We start from the raw sequence: 17,943 nt of genomic DNA on the forward strand, positions 1-17,943 counted from the left end.
CACTATGTTTTGGTCACTTTGGTGCTAGAGATCCACACAGGTACATAAATATTCTGCAAGACAGTAAAGCCCAACTTTTCACAATCTTCGGCCTGTACAAGAGACAAGAAAGAGAGTGCAGAGGACAGCAACAGCAAACGACCTTCGTCAGGAACTCCACTTCCCCTTTTGAGATACCACAGTGAAGCAGGAACTGTCTTCCAAATGTTGCTCCGTGCCCACTCACACATAAACACCCACTCGCATGCTTCAATAACCGGCACCAGTAGAATAAATGCACTAAGACTGCAAAAGAGATGAACAACTGAAACGGTTACTCTGCTGGCAGGTTAAAAACTTGCATGGAAGAAGTGTAAGAATCCTGAAAATGGTAGCAGCAACACAGGACAGGATTCAGACGTTTTCACTCTTTTGCTATTCTGTAATCAGCTAGAACAAATTAGAAGGCAGGCGATGACTAGCAGAGGGTAAAACCCATGCCTCCGTACATTAAGTTCAAGCAGGCAAGCTTTGCAGAAGCTATTTGCGCTATCATGCAGGGCAGACGGCATTTCCTGAGACCTCTCTTGCTCACATGTGCAAGAAGTAGTTGTTATCAGTTATTAAAGTTACTGACTATTTCATGGGGAGGGTGGGGTTGCTTCTTTTTATCTTTTTAGTTTCTGTGTCCTAAGAGGATGTCACATAACTAATTACCCTGCAAAACCATGAGAAAAAATAAAATTCATAGTAATTCTCTGCATCCCAGCTGACAGCTGGTCACCTCAGCTTTCTCCCCATTTAACCTGCCTTACAACTTACACTTTTAATGTAATGGAGTGTATTTCTACAGTGAAGAAACTACCTTTTTGTTACACCTCCAAAAGCATGCAACATTACAGGCAGCACAGATTGTTACTTCAGCTGAACAAAAGATACAAGAAGTGGAACATACTAGCACAAAAATGATAGTAAGAGAGCTTATGTACAGAGATAACATGAAAGCTAAAAAAGTGAAAAGACATGTCTGCAATGAGCACAGCTCAAAGCAAAAAGAATAAACATCCATGATCTGTTTCTCTAAATCCCATGGGCTCTTGGGAGCCCATCATTTTAAACCAAGGCCTATTAATAATTAGATACATAACATAAATGGTTTTTAACTGTATGTAATTTAACACCATTAGCTGCTGTTTTCTTTCAAAGCTATACTGACAACACAGCCATTATACAAAAATAATAATGTAATATGACGGATTAACTTCAATCAAATTGCTGGGCATGTCATTAATTTCAGACTGCCCTAAGAAATCCCAATGTTTTCTCATAAGAAAGAAAATAATAGCATCTGAAACAAAGCATTGGCAAAACAAAGAAAAATATAAAGCTGCTTCTGAGTCTGAGTGAGGTGAAAGAAGGATCTTCACTGGAACAAAGCAAAATAAGAACACAAAACAGGAAGACAGAGGGCCCGAGCAAACACACCAGCGTGAGTTTTGAGGAAAATTAAAATCTTTGGTTTGAGTTTGCTCATTGCAAGGAGAAGGGCGGGCAGTGGGAGGGGGAAGAGTCTGGTCTTGTGGACAGTAGACGCCATGAATTTTGTTTACGCTTGCATTTACTATTTATTGCAAGGAAAGTAAGAAACATTTCATTTTTCCTCTTTTCCAGAGCAACACCTAAAATCTGGCTAACTGCCTTAAATCAAAAAGAGGATAGACAAGGTCAGCTAAGTACAGAAGTTTCAGAGTTGCATTAAAGGTCAAATTGTACTCCAGAGCTATTTATACCATAAACTTTAAAATGATATATAAGAGTGTCCTTCTTTCCTTCTTAACGTAGACCAAAATGGGCAACAGATACAAGGAGGATGCTAAATGGGAAGAAAGAGTTAGACTCTATGGACAAAATGCTTAAATAAAATATATATATATATATACACATATATATATATTACAAGAGCTTCAGGTTTTCTTTTCCATTAGAAGTCAGGAAATGTCTCATCACAAATTAAGAACTTGACATGAAGGCATAACAACAATTTCAGAAAGGAGTTCCAGGCTCAGAAAAACACAAAAGCAAGTGAAATGTTGAACAAGGAAGGAAGAATGTTTTAAGATTCAGGAAAAAAAAAAAAAAAAAAAAAAAAGAAAGATGAATATGTGAAGAAAAAGACCTGACACAAGAGATTAATCTGCTACTGATGATGTGACGTGTTCAGTCTTCCTTCAGAACTCTTACCTCCTGTACCAACTTCAAACTCTTCATTATAAAAATTCTGTGCAAGTTACTTGTATTTAAAATTAGCTGTGAAATTAAAGATGATGAAAATCAGGAATGCTACACAAGAAAAGGTTCTCCAAAACAAAGAATAAAAGTTGAAACAGAAATGAAAAAACTAAACAGCATTTATAGTGGTCACAGTTTCCATTTCTTATACATCCTAGTCCAGGACTTACTTAAAGCACCACTTTTGCCCTGTAGAGGAAATTGATTACAGGCACTCTTAACACTCAAACTTTTGTTGTAAATTCGTTTGACTTTCAGTGCTAAAGATTTAGTAGGAAGGAGATGGAAAAATTGTATTCATTACAAATATCTTTGGTACTTTAATAATGAAACTGCATGAGAGGTACCGTGCTTAAAGGAGGATAATATTCAAACTGCTTGCAATATAAAGGTATTAGGAAATAGATTTTCATCTAGAGTAAAAACAAAAGGTGCATTGAACTTAAAAACAACTTTGTGTAGCTGCACCAGATAAAAGCATATCCTCTGTGTTTCTACCAATCCGACTGCCAGTGGAGGTCACTCCTGTTTCCTATAAACTGAAACAGCATAGACATCTCACTAAAACCAGAAGCACTCCTGGCAACTGAAATCAGCAGTGATGTTTAGTGGTTACAGGAGTATGCGTATTGCAGGGAGGAGAGCGCCTTTGCTACAAATTAAGTCAGATTCTTCTTCCCACGGAAGACAGAAAGTGATGAGGTTCAGAAGCCAGGCGAAGATCATGAGCTCTTCGATGTCTCACCTCAGGGAGACGCACATCAGCAAGCCTTGATATTAGTAAGTGGTCAGATCAAGAACATTCAGATATTTTCAGAACTTTTCCACCAGCCTGCTCTGCAACTTGGGACAAATCACATAACTTATCCCTTGAGCTCCATTTCTCACACAGTGCTAAATATACACACAATCAATTATCTATAGACATATTATCCCGTTTGCAGATGACTCACACCCAGCTGCAACACAGACAATATTTTTTCTTCTTAGTTATCATCTCATTCTACACCCCAACTGCATTACTAATACGCAAAAACTTTCAAAGACCTCCTTTCTTTTGTTTGTTTGTTTTTTTAAGGACAATCCTCCAGAAGAAGCTGCAAAAGGCATGGGGAGCATAGCATCCTTCAAGCACTGCACGCAATTCACATCATCTCTCCCTCTAAGAGGAAGATATTTTACAAATTTGAACTTGGATCATAGGCTTTAACCTTGGGAGCTCCTTCCACCATCTCCACATACCCTCACATGCACATACAAAGCCCATTATTTTGATCACTCCTAGCAGTAATCTTTGCCTATATAATGCAAGAATGTGAGAAACACCCAACTGGATAAAAAAAAAAAAGGAAAAAAAAAAAAAAGAAAAAGACTTCTCCTCTCAAAACTAATAAATTCCAGACTTTTTAATTTCTCCTCTGAATGCAGTTACTTCTTCCCTTAGCACATCTCAGCTACCTTTTCTTGAGATGCAGACAGTAAAACTGCACATAGCATTCAAGATATGGGCTCAGCAGGTTTTACATTACAGTGAAATAATTCTTTCCATTCTGCTCTTGACATGGGCCACCATTTTGTTGGCTTTTCTGGATACTACTCCACCTTGAGCCATCCATTCAGAGAGTTGTCAAAGACACTGCCAAGATCTCTTTCCTGAGGCATAACTGTCAGTTGCAAGGTCAGCATTATGCAAGGATGGTTTTGATTATTTTTCTCCTGAATACATGACTTGCATTTATCTATTCTTGAGCAAGCTCAACTCTTGATCAAGTTCTATTCTTGAGCAAGCTCATCTCTTGATCAAGTTCATCTCCTGCCTTTTTCCTCACATTCACTCAGGATAAAGACTGAGACCAAGAACTAGATCCAACCATTTTATTGCTCTTGGGAAGCATGAAAACGTAAATATGCATATGTTTGTCATTGTAACAGCAAGAAATAGACTCACCTCCTCCATCCAACTATACAAAGAAAAGTTAATAAAAAAAAAATGCAATATCAACTGAACTTCTCTGAACTCAGCCCCTCTGACCTCCCCACCTCCTACAATGACAATAACTTTAACTAACTGGAGAAGGAATGCATTATTATTAAACTAATTTAGAAGTGGTGAGAGTTGTATAAGATACCAAAAGGCATTAAATCAGAGGAGTTCAGTCTATGAACAAAGAAACAAAACTAAATTTACTGTCTATCATACATCAGACCACCCTAATAGATGGGTAAAAGTCTATTCTGTAGCTAAAGCCTCTGATAAGGGTATTTATTACATGTTGCCACACTGGATCACTGATAAAGATGTTGCCTTGTTTTCTTATAGAATTCATTTTCTCAGGTCTCCCCATCTTCTCTACATGCTCTTTTCTATCGCACAAGTGAGAGCTGCAACAAATGTATTATGAGAGTATGATGTAGTTAGCATATTCACAACATTCTTCATCTGTTAACTCGACATTCATCTTGCTCATATTTTCACTTCATGCTGGCTATTCCATCCCACAGCTAGTTTGTATAACCAAGAGATAATGGTTATTTGTGTGAGAGAGGTTTATAAAAAATTTTGATATGAGACTACAAAAATCAAAGCATAAGCTCTTTCTAATATAAATACATACATCCACTGGAAGATGTACTGGAAGAAACTGCATTTGGAATGACAACATCCTTTCATGTGATTTGGGACAATTGCACCACTGCCAGTTTCTCACCAGGAACAGTTTGAAGAAACCAAAAAAAAAAAAAGAAAAAAAAAAAAAAAAAAAAAAAAAAAAAAAAAAGACTACTTAGGATCAATCACTGTCTTCACACAAAATGCAATACAAACGATGCTGTCACTGTACAAAAGAAGCCCTTCTGCACATCCCCAAGGTGATGTTGTTCCATGTGTGGAACAAGGAAGAAGTGAACATGACATGATTTCTTTCTGCATCAACAATAACTGCTATTCTGGGCATGAAATGCAGCATCTTAGTTGAGTATTTATATCATAGAAAGTAACAGAGCCCTTAGAAAATACACCCACACCCTTTTCTCTTCAGGAAGGTAGCCATCCATTCAACTCAGTTGCACTCAGCAATGGTATGCTCTTGCTGTATATGCCTGGCAATACAGATTTTCTTCCCTTATCCCTTCCGACTCAGAGCGACTCAGCACGGTTTCCCTCTTGTAACAATTTTGATGACCACAAACCGCCAAGTATGACAGACAGTACCAAACATCATTGGTGGATGCTAGAGAAGGTGGATCTGACAAGTCTGCTGTAGCAACGCCGCTCAGGGCTGAGTATATTTACAGGTGGTTAACATGACAGCACCAATTTTTTTCAACAGTCTAGAGATATTTTACAAGACAGATCTGGCGAGCTTCATAGTTACTGAAATCACCGGGTTTGGTTCAGCCTCTAATTTCTTATTGTGGAAATGCAAAGGAGACCAAGGTAGATGAAACAATACCTGCTCTTCTTTACAATCCCTGTTTTTCAGCTTCAACAAGGTTAAGAAGATTGTGGCATACCTTGAGAGGTCATCCACGCAATAGTTCAGCTGAAATGACTCCAATAGGTAGTAAATGATGCAGAATGATGAGAGATTGAACAGATTTTTCAACTAGCCTTCCATAGAAAAGTTATTTGAAGACAGCTATTATATGTTTGGCTTGTTTGCTTAGAAATTATTACATGGCTCAGTGAAAGAAAAAAAATCTGCCTTGGACAGAGATATAGCAAACATTTACCTTCTTAGCCTCCAGCCACACAGTATCTTGATCATTATAATTACAGGTAATGCTAGAAGTCACATAGCAGACTTGACATCCATCAAAAATGCAGCTAAAAATGACAGCACACGTCCTTCGTGGGTGACTGCCACTCCAGACCCAGGAATGATTTTCATTTTGCTCTCTTATCTATTAACGAGCACTGTCAAAAGCATTTCAGAGCTTTGAGAATATTCTTGCTGTGAATATTCTTATGTTTTAAGTATTCTTTACCTCATTGTTCAAGGAAGCGTTGACTTTATTTGAAGCTTGAAAATAAGCATCTCTGTCAGAGCCCTCATACTGTTAGCCTTTTATCACACCACCTGATGGGTCCCTTCCTGTTGCAGAAATGTCACCTATATCTTTGAACCTACATATGTTGCTGATGCTGTGGTGATTAGACTAGTCTGGCAGTGTTCATACACTTGAGCTCTCAAGTGAATTTCTAGATGACAATGTTTTTGATTGCAAATTAACATAATTTGCCACAATGTGAATTTTCATCATACGTAGCTAAAATATTTTCCTAAAGAATCTCAAAAGTCACTCTTGCCTCAAAAGAGGATACCTTTGGAATACAGTTCAGCTCCAGAGATGAGATAATTTTGAAAGCATTTACCAAAAAATACTGCTTAACGGTACAACCCAGCTTATCACCATCATTAGTCCATTCTTCTGTTCATGCCATTGCAATGGCTGTGGTGTAGGCAGGAAAACAGCCTCCAAGATGGCTGATTTGACTTTGTCTCTTAGCCACTATTTTCTCCAAGCTCCCCAAGACTATGGGGGAAATCTATAGAAATATATGAAGAGAACCACCCGTTCATGCTCAGAAGCAGCAGGTCTTTGCTTCCAGGTAACAGCAGCTTGTTCAGACCCAGAATCCCAGGGCCCAGAGATTGTTCAGGGCTGGCCCAGAGCTACCATCTGAAGTCACAGCTTGTTAGCACAATGTCCTCAGTGGTGGCCTTCAACACAGAGTTCGCTAGCTGCACTCAAAAATCTCTTTTATCCAAAGGTGTTTCAGCAACGCTAGATATTTATCCTTACAACATACTGCATTTGGACTGAAGAAAAATCAGAAATAAGTGAATATAACATTTTTTTAACTACTCACAAAAAAAATGTGGTTACCAAACCTTTTCTCTACTTTTACTATCACCTTGCTTGGAGGGTGGTCTGGGAAGAAAGAGGCACTACTGGAACAAAACACAACTCTTCACCGTCTCCACAACCACCCACAAAAGAAAAAAAAAAAACAAAACAACAACACACATGCAGCATCTTCCTGCATCTTGCATCTTCAGGGCTAATGCTACAGAAGTAGAATAAAGAAAAAAAAACAGGATATCATTTTTAACACACTAATAATATACAGCACAGTATATTAGGTAGATCTTCATATTCAATCCTGAAATATGATCTGTGGCTCTTGCAACAATGATCTCTTGAGTTCTGTTCCTATTTTTACAAGATAGAGCAGCAATAAATTATTCCCTGTTTTATAGTTAGGCTTAGTTCCTTAAACTGTTTGCATATAGTCATTTTACTCTGCAAAGAATGCACTACGCACGTCAAAATTATAAAACTGCTTGAAGGTAGAGTAGCCTTTAACGTGGCATGAACTTGCAAAGAATTATATTATCTTTTATCTATTTCTAATCTTGGTTCACTGTGGAAATGAAAACACTAGTATGTGGTTCTAGGAAACAAACAATTTCTGAAAGCAAGACAGATCTTAAGAGGTTACAGAAGTAAATCTTTAAAATAAATTATGAATTAATGTTAAGAAAAATACTATCATCTTAATTAACTACAATAATAAAGAATGCTAATTAGTGTCTTAGAGAAGGTGTTTTATTTCTTTGACTCCGATAGGAAGCATTTACTGTTGCAGGATCAAGTGTCTGAACAAGAGACAGGGAGGGAGCAGCAGCTGAACAAAGCACTTGGAATTAGTCCACAAGACTTTCAAACGCGCATCAGTAATAAGACGACACAGGGAAAATTAGAGTCAATTTCTTCTTACACTAGATTTCTTTCATCAGCATAATCTCAAAGAGATCAGAGCTTTCTTTTTTCCATTCTGTTTATTAATCTCTAGAAAAGCTTAGAGATATAATTGTTCATAACAGTCACAGAAATTCTACCTCTGAGCACTGCTTTCTCAAAAAAAAAAAAATACACTGTATGGCAACAGCTGTATGGCCACACAGGAGCACACAAACGGTGCAAGTGTGGGGAGACCCCAGCTGGAGTATGCTAAGGAATGCTAAGCACTTTCCTCCTTCCTCTGGGACCAAACCTTTCCTCTACCTTTGCTATCACCTTGCTTGGAGGGTGGTCTGAGAGCAAAATGAGACTATTGGAACGAAACACAACTCTTCACCGACTCCACAGCCTCAAAACTCCAAGGTTGTACCTCCTTTAGGCCTTTACTGTCCCGGTGAGGGACCCTCCGTCGTGCTTCCCTCATTCACCCTTCTTGCCGGTGCTCACAAAGGAGACCGAGAGCTAAGCTCTGAATGCAGGACAGCGGTCCTGGAGGTTGAGGACACAGAGCTGACAGCTGGGAAAAGGAAATGTTAGATGAGTAGCAGAGGAGGCAAGCGCAGGCATGCTGTCATGCGGTCAAGAGACTGCCAAACTCAAGTGTGAAGCTGGAGGTTCCCAGGTGGTTTATGTTAAAGACCCCATGAACAGCAGCTCCGGTTCTAGGGGCATTTGATCAGAACAGAGAGGCCAGCTGCTGTAAGTGGTGTAAAGAAACACAGCTCCAGGGGTCTGTCTCATAAACATTACGTTGTGCCTTTCAGCAACCCAAGGATGATCTAAGTATTCAGCACCAGAAACAAAAAACAATCAATTCACAGGTGTAAAAGAGAGAGTATGCACATCAAAGCTAATATAATCTCCAGCAAATAGCTCCGAAACTGGCAAAGGACATTGAGCAAATCCAGTTAAACCAGCACATGCTCTTGTTGGGTAAGACTGTACTATATTGTAATTAGAATTTCCATCTTTCCGTTCACGCCCAGACATACCACCTGAACCCTGGCTGCTTCAGAGAGGAAGGCACCTTTCTCTAAAGCCGGGATGCCCAACATCGTTTCTTCTATACGGACCAGGTATCTACCCCACAGCCTGCTGCTAGGACCCTCTATGTAGGAACAGGTACTCAAACAAGGTACATAACCTTCCTTTCTACAGTCAGACAGAAATTTGATCCATCAGCTTGAAAAAGGTAGGTTTCTACAGGAAAATTGGGCTATTCAAATAGGAATAAGTCAGAATTTCAGAACTCTGGGTGAGAATATGCTCACTCAATTTCAGTGAATGAAGAGGAGCAGAATAAAAGGAAGTTTGGTAAGATTTAAAATCCACAATAAATATCAGTTAACAAATATTGCACTGGAATTTGATCTTTGAACAAAGAAATCTCTAAACTTGCCACACAGCATTCTTTGCTAGGTACTTAACCAGAAGTGCTCTTTTTTCCCCACGCGACAGCTGAATTTAGCTCCTTCATTTAAATTCCATATACCAATGGCACCTGTACAGGGGCATTGCGATTATTCAGGTGTTTCTCTTAGAACATTAACTTCCCATCCTTAGTAACTCAAATATCAAAGTGTGCTCGTTAGCCACATCCCAAACAGTTCAAAGGTGCTCTTTCAGTAACTACATAAAATTACTGTGCTTTCAGAGAGTTGGAGAGTGCCATTAGCTTATTCAAAACCTGTCAACACAATGTTTATGACAGAGAACCCATATGTAAGAGCAGCGCATTTTCACCTTTTCCTTTAATAGCTGGCTAGACTTGCCGGAACTGCCCCTCAGCAAAACGTGACAAACAGAAAGGAACTTGAGGCAAGATAAATTATATTCAGCTCTTTGAATGTTACAAAGTATGCAAAAGCACTTCTCTTTCAAACACCTTACAGAATTTTGCATGAGATCAACTCATCTAGCTTACCATGTGAAAAACAATCATTGCATCTAATCTGCTCTTCACCAAATGAAACCTGCACCTTCACCTCTGTTCATTTTAGAGTACTGCAAAATGTTCAACACACTATCTGATTCATCTTCTACGTTGCAAAGAACATTCGTTATCAAATATCAACAAATACTGCAATTCTCTGCCAAATTATACTGAATAAGCATAGCTCTGTAATCCTGTAACTATTATAAACAAATATGAGGATACAATTAAAATCTTGCCAGTACAATGTACAAATCTCTTCTAGGCCTTACCTCAATTACTAATCAATCTTGGAACAAATTCCCAAATCAGCAAATCTTTATTCCAATATTATGCTTTTTTCATATCAGGAAGCATTAAAAAGTGTATTTCATACATTTTAGAATACAACCACACACTACTTAAATATGTCGAAATAAATATGCATCAACCGGAGCACCAGGAATTACATACTGATGACGGATAGTGTCCTATTAGCTATCCTCCTGCGTACACCCATGAGAAATTCCTTATGCTCACAGTCACTCTCTGACTATTAAGAAAGGCCAGCGTATCACTGTGCTAACCCGCTATTCTTCACTGGCTGCAGCCTGTCAGACACAATGTCACTACAAAAGAAACACCCAGCAGCTAACTCATTTTCAGCTGGTGTTCGCACCTGAACTGAACACTCACCCACAGAAGTGTTCAGACTGCATTTCCATGCAGAGGTCAACTGACAGAGGTTTTTTTTTTTTTTTTTTTTTTTTTTTTTGACAGCAAGCAAGAGAGCAAGCTATGCTTTAATTTCAGGGTATAGTAAGCTAAAGACACCAAAATGACGCTCAAGGGTTCAACAATGCATCAAAGCCGCTGATGACTACAGAGAGAGAACAGCAAGAACAGTAAGTAACCTATTCAGAGGAAGCTACACAGCAAAAAGAGGCATTTTGAAGACTACTGAGGAGTTCAGCACAGCCAGGCTGAACAGGGAAGAGTAAGGATCCAAGAACTTCATCTTCCTGATACAGAGAATGCTATGAAAGAGAAGGGGCAGGAGGAGGTGGAAGGACAACATAAAAAGAAGAGGAAAACAACAGACAGTATACTAAATCCACTAGAAATGGGTGATAAAATATAAAACAAGACATGGCCTTTTTTTGTTTGTCTCCCATTTTAGTTCTTAGTATTAACTCATGTAGCATAACAACCTATAATAATCTACAGGAATTTACTTATAGGAAAAGAACATGAAGGTTCCCAGTATTTTTTTTAAGGAGCTGGAACATGGTAATGTCATTAAAAAGACGTTAAAACTGTCGGCCAGTATGACCTTGGGCAATTTGCCACATTAAATATTTTTATTGGAATAAGTCTTCCTCAGTCACAAACCAGACATATTTTGTAAATTCATATTGAACTCTAAGCATGTTCTCTAGAATTATACACATGGTCTGCTTATCCTCCACTTCAGTAATTATGTGTTACTTTTCTCCTAATTTGCATAAGCAGTTGAAACATTTTAGTAAGTGATGAGTGCAGATCATAGCAGTCATCCTGATAATTTGAAATAGACCTTGTTCAACCCTGACATACATAATCAGAACATTTTTTAATCAATTAAAATTGCGAAACATGTTCATACGTGCTTCTTTGTTTTACTACTAACTGACAGTTATTTGCTGACCATAGGACCTAATGTTACGTTTCTTTTTGTCTCAGAATGAAGCTTTCAGTCTGCATGAAAACATCGTAACAACATTCTTCAAGATAGCTAACCTGACTCACTGAAAAATATTTCATTGCATTGCTCAAAGCCTACTATGTATGATTTCTCCTTTACAGCTTAGAGAATAGAAGAACTGAGCCATAATATTGCAAGCCTTCTCTGAGTGGAATTCAGAGGTTTGAGCTATAGTATACACACCATTAACTTTCCTTAATCTACAAAAAAAAAAAAAAAAAAGAAAAAAAAAAAGCTTTACACACTAATCTTGGAATAGTTGCATAGTTCTAGAAACTAAAACGTGCTTTTGTAGAAGGGACAGAAAGAGAAAGATTTTTAGTGATTGCCTCCTATGTCAGTTACTTAAGAGGAAACATCTGTATAAATTCATGAGGTAGAATGGTTTCAAACAGGCTGCCTCGGATGGAAGTAATCAGTGTGCCACCTTGTGAACATGACTGACGTGCTTTCAAGTGAAGGACTCAAAACAGAGCAAAAATCCCTATGCCCGTTATCCAGACAGCAAATATGTATGCACATACATAAGTACGTATACACATGACTTCAAAAATTTCCAAACAAGATTCTGACAACAATTAGGAAAGGCTGATTCATTCACCCAAATTCATTAACTTGTAAAGACAAATGTTCATCAACAGTAAGCAAAGGTTTTATGTACCTCTTTTCCTAGGTACAAAATCCCAGAATCTCTAATTCCTTTGAGCTGTTTGATGAAGCTGAGAGAGATGGTATTAGCAATAGAACTGAAAAGACCAATTTCTATGAAATTATGGAAGGATCTAAGAATCTCCTATCTCATTAGAAATATTGAAAATATATTGATCCAGTGTTAACATCAATCAAGGCTAAAGTTAAAAAAAAAAAAAAAAAAAGGCTTCACAAACAGGGAAGAGTGGATTTCAGCCACTTCCTGAAACAAGTCTGACCACCACCAGAAGTGCTTTTATCGTAATGAACTGTTCATAAGTCAGTTGTTATGGGAAATTTTACCTCACTTTATCAAACCGTAGTTGGTTACTGAACATATTAGCACATCCTTTATATAAAAAAGGCAAACAATTACACTAAACTCTACACTGACCAGCAGTAAAAAAAAAAAAACGCATTACAAGCATTATAAATCAAAATGCATTTCTGCCCTACTATTATTCAAGATTTTAGAGGAATTCCCAGTCAGTTAAGCATAAGAACATCTCCAAATACTTTAATGCTTGAGAACAATCCCCTCCAAGAACAAAAAAGAGTATTTGATTAACAATAGAGGAACGATTTCAAAAGCAGTTTTCCAATATGCAAATTTAAAAACACTAGCAAGCAAAAAAAAAAAAAAAAAAAAAAGAAAGCTACCAAACTACCAAAAAGACTATGCGAATCACTCAGCCTTTCCCATCACTTCTCTTCCTCACTCTGCTCTGCATCTCCTCCTCCAGCCTAAGGCAAAACTGAACATAGTTACCAGGCTTTCCCACTTCTGCCTGTCCGCGCACTCAGGTTTTATTCTCCATGATGTTCCCTTGTCCCGTTCTGAGAGGTGATCTAGCCTTCACACCAGAAAGCTCTACTTCTTGAAGTTTGTAAACATTTACCCACAAACGTTTTAGACCAGCCTTACAGCAAACAGTGGTGGTGACAGAAACACATCAGCAAGGCACACCAAGATGATCGTTTTAAAGCGTGTCAGTGCACCACCTGACCTTAACGGCGCTGACCACCCTCACCTGCGCCCCCCAGCCCAGGCGCCCCGTGCAGCCCAGCCTGGGGCTGTCAGTCCGTGTCCCAGCAGTGCCCGGCTGCAGCTCCACCACGGGTCCCACCAACCCCGACCCGGCCTCAGCCTGTCCCGCAGAGATGCCCGATGCCCTGGGCTGGGGCTGTGCCCGGCTCCCTCGCCGGGGACAGCGGGACAAGCCCCGGACACCAAGCCTCTGCCCTGTCCCGGGGACCCTGACCTGCCCAGCTTCCCTCCCGCAGGGAGCTACAGGCCCATGCAACGCACCACTGGTGAAACGTTATTGGTGCTGCAACTCGAGCAGACGTTAACGCAGTAATAAAGTGTATATAAGCTGAGCTGCCATCTAGGAATCTCAAAGATTTCAAGTATGAACAGGCTAACACTGCCCTCACAAGAAAGCCCACTTCGGATCAAGTGTCTGAATCATTCCTCCTGCGCTCTCCATCGCTGAGAGCAGCGCTGCGGCTCGCTGCACCCTGAACCACTATCAAAATGCCTACGTGTAAAAACACCACCTTAGTTTCCCACGGACCATAACAACAACAGACTAACATTAAAGGTACGCAGCAGTAAGTTCCTAGCATCTGAAAGCAATAAAAACACTTGGAGGAAAATAAAGATTCTTTGTTTTTAGCTCTTTTTGACATTTTACCTCAGACTAGCTACTTGCCAAAAACTCCACAAAACTTCACTAAAAAACTAATAATGCATAGATTATTAGAAAAAGTTAAGGGTTATTTTTAGTTCCACTCATTTAGAAAAATACTGATTTTGATAGTACCATGTAAAATTAAAATTTACCTCTAGATATTTTATCCTTATTTATAAAGAAAAAAGAAAACAGTACCTTATTACATTTATTCTTTTAGATCAGCACAATAATTGAAATGAGTAGCTAAGTGGCACTACAAAGCTCTATATAGCTTAATATGCATTACAATGTGAAAGATATCTATTACTTTTAGCAGTTTAAAACTGGAGACAGAGAATCTGGGATCTGTTTCCATCCTGTCCTTTAGGTCATCAAGTTACTTAAAACCACATTTTCAAAGTGGCTCATTTTTTTGAAGGCCTCATTTTGAAGGCCAAAGCTCTTGAGCTACAGGGTAAATAAAGCTGGCAGCAGATGGGCATTTTTACATCACAGATAAAAACACTTTTCTTGTACCAAGTTCACAAACACATTTTCTATATGTTATCCTGAAAACAGGGAGTACAATTAACTTCTACAAAATATTAGCTACTCCTAAACAACATAAATCTTGCCCAATTTAACATCAGATCAGCTAACAACTCTTCTTACCTGCTGTAGTTATTGCACTATTTTTAGGTTAGCAGTAACTACATTTCTTGGAAAGGAATCTGTGTCACCAGCATGCATCACTTAGCATAATAAGTCTAGCATAAAGCACCTCATTATCCTCCTAAGCAACTTCATAATCATATACAGCAGAATGCATTTTTCCAAGCAATAGTATTGCAGGCAGGTATTTTTTGGCACTTGAAGAAAAATAGTTTAATTCATTACCACTGCTTCAATATGATTAGAAGGATATGAGACTATTGCTTAAATAGATAGCAGATATAAAATCCTGCTTAAAGTACTGCATTATACAGTCCTAGATGTTGGTAGCTGTGGAGTTGCAAAAAATGAGGTACTAGAATGGTCAGAGTATCTGTGAGAGAGGAAGAAATCAATGCCAAATTTTCACTATTCCTGCTCTTTTCATGTATTTTGATTACCATTAACTAAAGCACCTGAGGAAAAAATGAAAAAACACAATATGGATCCTTTCACTTATTAACTAATTACTCCTAGTTAGATTGCTATAAATTAAAACAGTGATCATTGGCAACATCTTCTAAAAATAATTCAACTACCTGTAAGGCTTGTCACAAAGGAATTCCGTTTGGATAAGCAAAAACTTCCTACATGTAAATACGAAACGATGTAATACCAACTTAGATAATGCAACTTAGATCAATGCAACTTAAATAAATTCAAATCTGAACTCTAGGTAAGGAGTACCATAGTTTTCAATAATTAAGATCCTTCTCCTAAAAGCTTAAGTGGAATCATCTAATTAAAAAATGCTAATGCGGAAGTATAGACTTTCCCTGTCAAAGTGACGTATCTTATTCCTTCTTCTGCACCTTGTTTTTTTTTTTTTTTTTTTTTTTTTTGACAGACAACGCCTTATCAGAAAAAGCTTGACTACAATGAATAAAATACTTGAAATGCCACTATGTGTACAGAAAAAGAATATAACAACAACATTTAGGAGGTGTCTATTAGTATTTCAACAGCAAGCTGAAATAAGCATTTTGCTGCACACAATCAGTTTTAAGGTAATAGGTTACTTGTCATCTATTACAAAACAACCCATCAGTTTGCCTTAATAATGAATTTTTGCTCTTTAATATTTCTAAAAGTCTTCTCCTCTTCAACATGAAAACTAGTTCAGACAACATTAGACTCTGCTTTATTTTTAGTATTAAAAATATACTTAGCACTTAGGAAATTACAGACAAGTAATACTGATACAGGGCAAGTATTACATATATCTTCTCAAACTTCTCAACTCCATCATCACACCTCAATCCAGATTTCAACTCCTATTCCAGGAAGGTTATTGTTCTTTATAAATGCAGGCTGAGGCCCATACTGAAAGAGTTCTCAATTTATTCTTAAATCAAACCAATGGGGCAGGCAGGGAGGGAAGAGAGAAAAGTAGTAAAGCAGGGAGGGCTTGTGTTCCTACATGTGTGACTCTCAGTGTTACATAGCTTGATTATTAGACAGAAAATTTCAATTTACTTATTGTTACAATAAATGCAGAAATGCCTAGATAGAAATTTCTGTAACCAATGGTCATCCAAGAAAAAATAATCTAAATCATCTTTACACGATGCTGACGTTAGGCCTGACATTTACAGTTCAGAAAGAGATCCTGGTCATCATGGACTCAATACACAGTGAAAACCAAAACCGCTAAGAAAACATTGGTCCACATACGGAAAGATACGGAGCCAAAAATAGAATGCATCACTTTGCTGCTATGTAAAACCTTAGTGGGCCCCAAAATAAAATACTGTGCGATGTTTCTGTGTTCCCCACATCTGAAGGAGGACATTCTGGAGCTAGAGAAGGGCTACAAACACGATCGAGGGAATAGCGAGGCTACGGGCAGAAGGAGGGCTAAAAAGGCTGGACTCTTCCTTTTGGGGAGGGGAAGGCTACGGAGATGTGATTAAGGCTTGCAAAGTCTCAGAAAAGGTAGAAAATTTGGAAGATAAACCGATATAAACACTGTACTTCACAACACTAGAATGAGAGCCTACCACTGAAACCAACAGTAGATCTGTTTAAACAGACATAAACCAGCAGCTATTTCCCCCTGCCCCAAAGAGGAGGCAGCGACTTTCAGCAATTCGCTGCTGCTAGAGCCAAGAGAGGCCAACGGTACCGCAGCAGGTTCAAAAGGCGATTCGATGCAATCGCAGGCATCGGGCCCCTAAAGCAGTTCCAAAAGGACCAGGCAGGGGTGTACTTTTTAACTTACCTAATCCAATGATCTCAGATGCTGAAAAAACAGGGAAGGAAATAGCTTTTCTGCTTTATCTGCCAGAGACTAGAGACCGGTTCAGCAAGCCATGGACTACTGTTTAAATAGACTGTTACATGGAAACCAAAGCAAAAGCACAGGCCCTGCAAGCCATCTTTGTACCAAAGTTTAGCTGAGGACTGAAGAGATTTTAGTCCTAAAGAGGCAAAAAATAGGAAATGCTTTCCTGCTGACACATGACAAAATGTTTGCATTTTTCTGGTGGCCAGTGATAGCAAAGGTTAGTACAGTTTAGTACCAAACAGGCAGCAACTAGAGATTCACATAATGCATACTGCCTTGTCTCTAAAACATTTTCAAGGTTAAGCATGGGCTTTTAAGCTTAAACACAGAAGCACACAAAGTTTTTATTGACGCTTACTGCCACTTGAGATTTTTACAAGGCAGTTAATGAAGTGCAGGCTTCCTCACACAGCTGCAACTCGGACGCAGGCTGGTTCAGGTGCGTGAATCCCACCTTCGCAGCCCCCGAGCGCGCTCAGCCGCCCCTGCCCGCCGCCCGCCCGGGCACTCGCGCCGGGGGAGGGCTGCTCTCCCCCCGGCCCCGGCTCCCCCAGCCTCCTGCCTTCCAGCGGAGAGCAGCGAAGCCCCACGGGGAGGAGGCAGGGGGGAAGCCCTGCAGCCGCCCGCCGCCCTCCAGGACTGCCCCCACGCCGGGCGCCCACTCACGCGTGGGGCGGCGGGCTGCACGCCGCCTCCTCGGCGTCGCTCTCGGCCGCCGCCTCTTCGCTGATGCCGGGCAGGGCGCGGAGCGGGGCCGGGGCGCGGGTCCCTCCGGCGGGCAGCGGCGGCGGGCGGGGGCCGGGGGCCGCGGGCCGCCGCCGCTCGCCCGGGACGGGGCCCGGCCCCG

General features: G+C 39.6%; 1 protein-coding gene across 1 annotated transcript in view; it reads right to left on the reverse strand.

The window, feature by feature from the left end:
* FAM149A (family with sequence similarity 149 member A) overlaps positions 1–17,859 on the reverse strand; it is a 37,314-nt gene extending 19,455 nt beyond the window's left edge. Inside the window, exon 1 of the mRNA XM_062575680.1 lies at positions 17,763–17,859. The gene's annotated coding sequence lies outside the window, so the exon portion shown is untranslated. The remainder of the gene's footprint in view (positions 1–17,762) is intronic.
* Between the last annotated feature and the right edge of the window lie 84 nt (positions 17,860–17,943).

The sequence above is a fragment of the Rhea pennata genome, chromosome 4 (assembly GCF_028389875.1).
Source record: "Rhea pennata isolate bPtePen1 chromosome 4, bPtePen1.pri, whole genome shotgun sequence".
Lineage (NCBI taxonomy): Eukaryota > Metazoa > Chordata > Aves > Rheiformes > Rheidae > Rhea > Rhea pennata.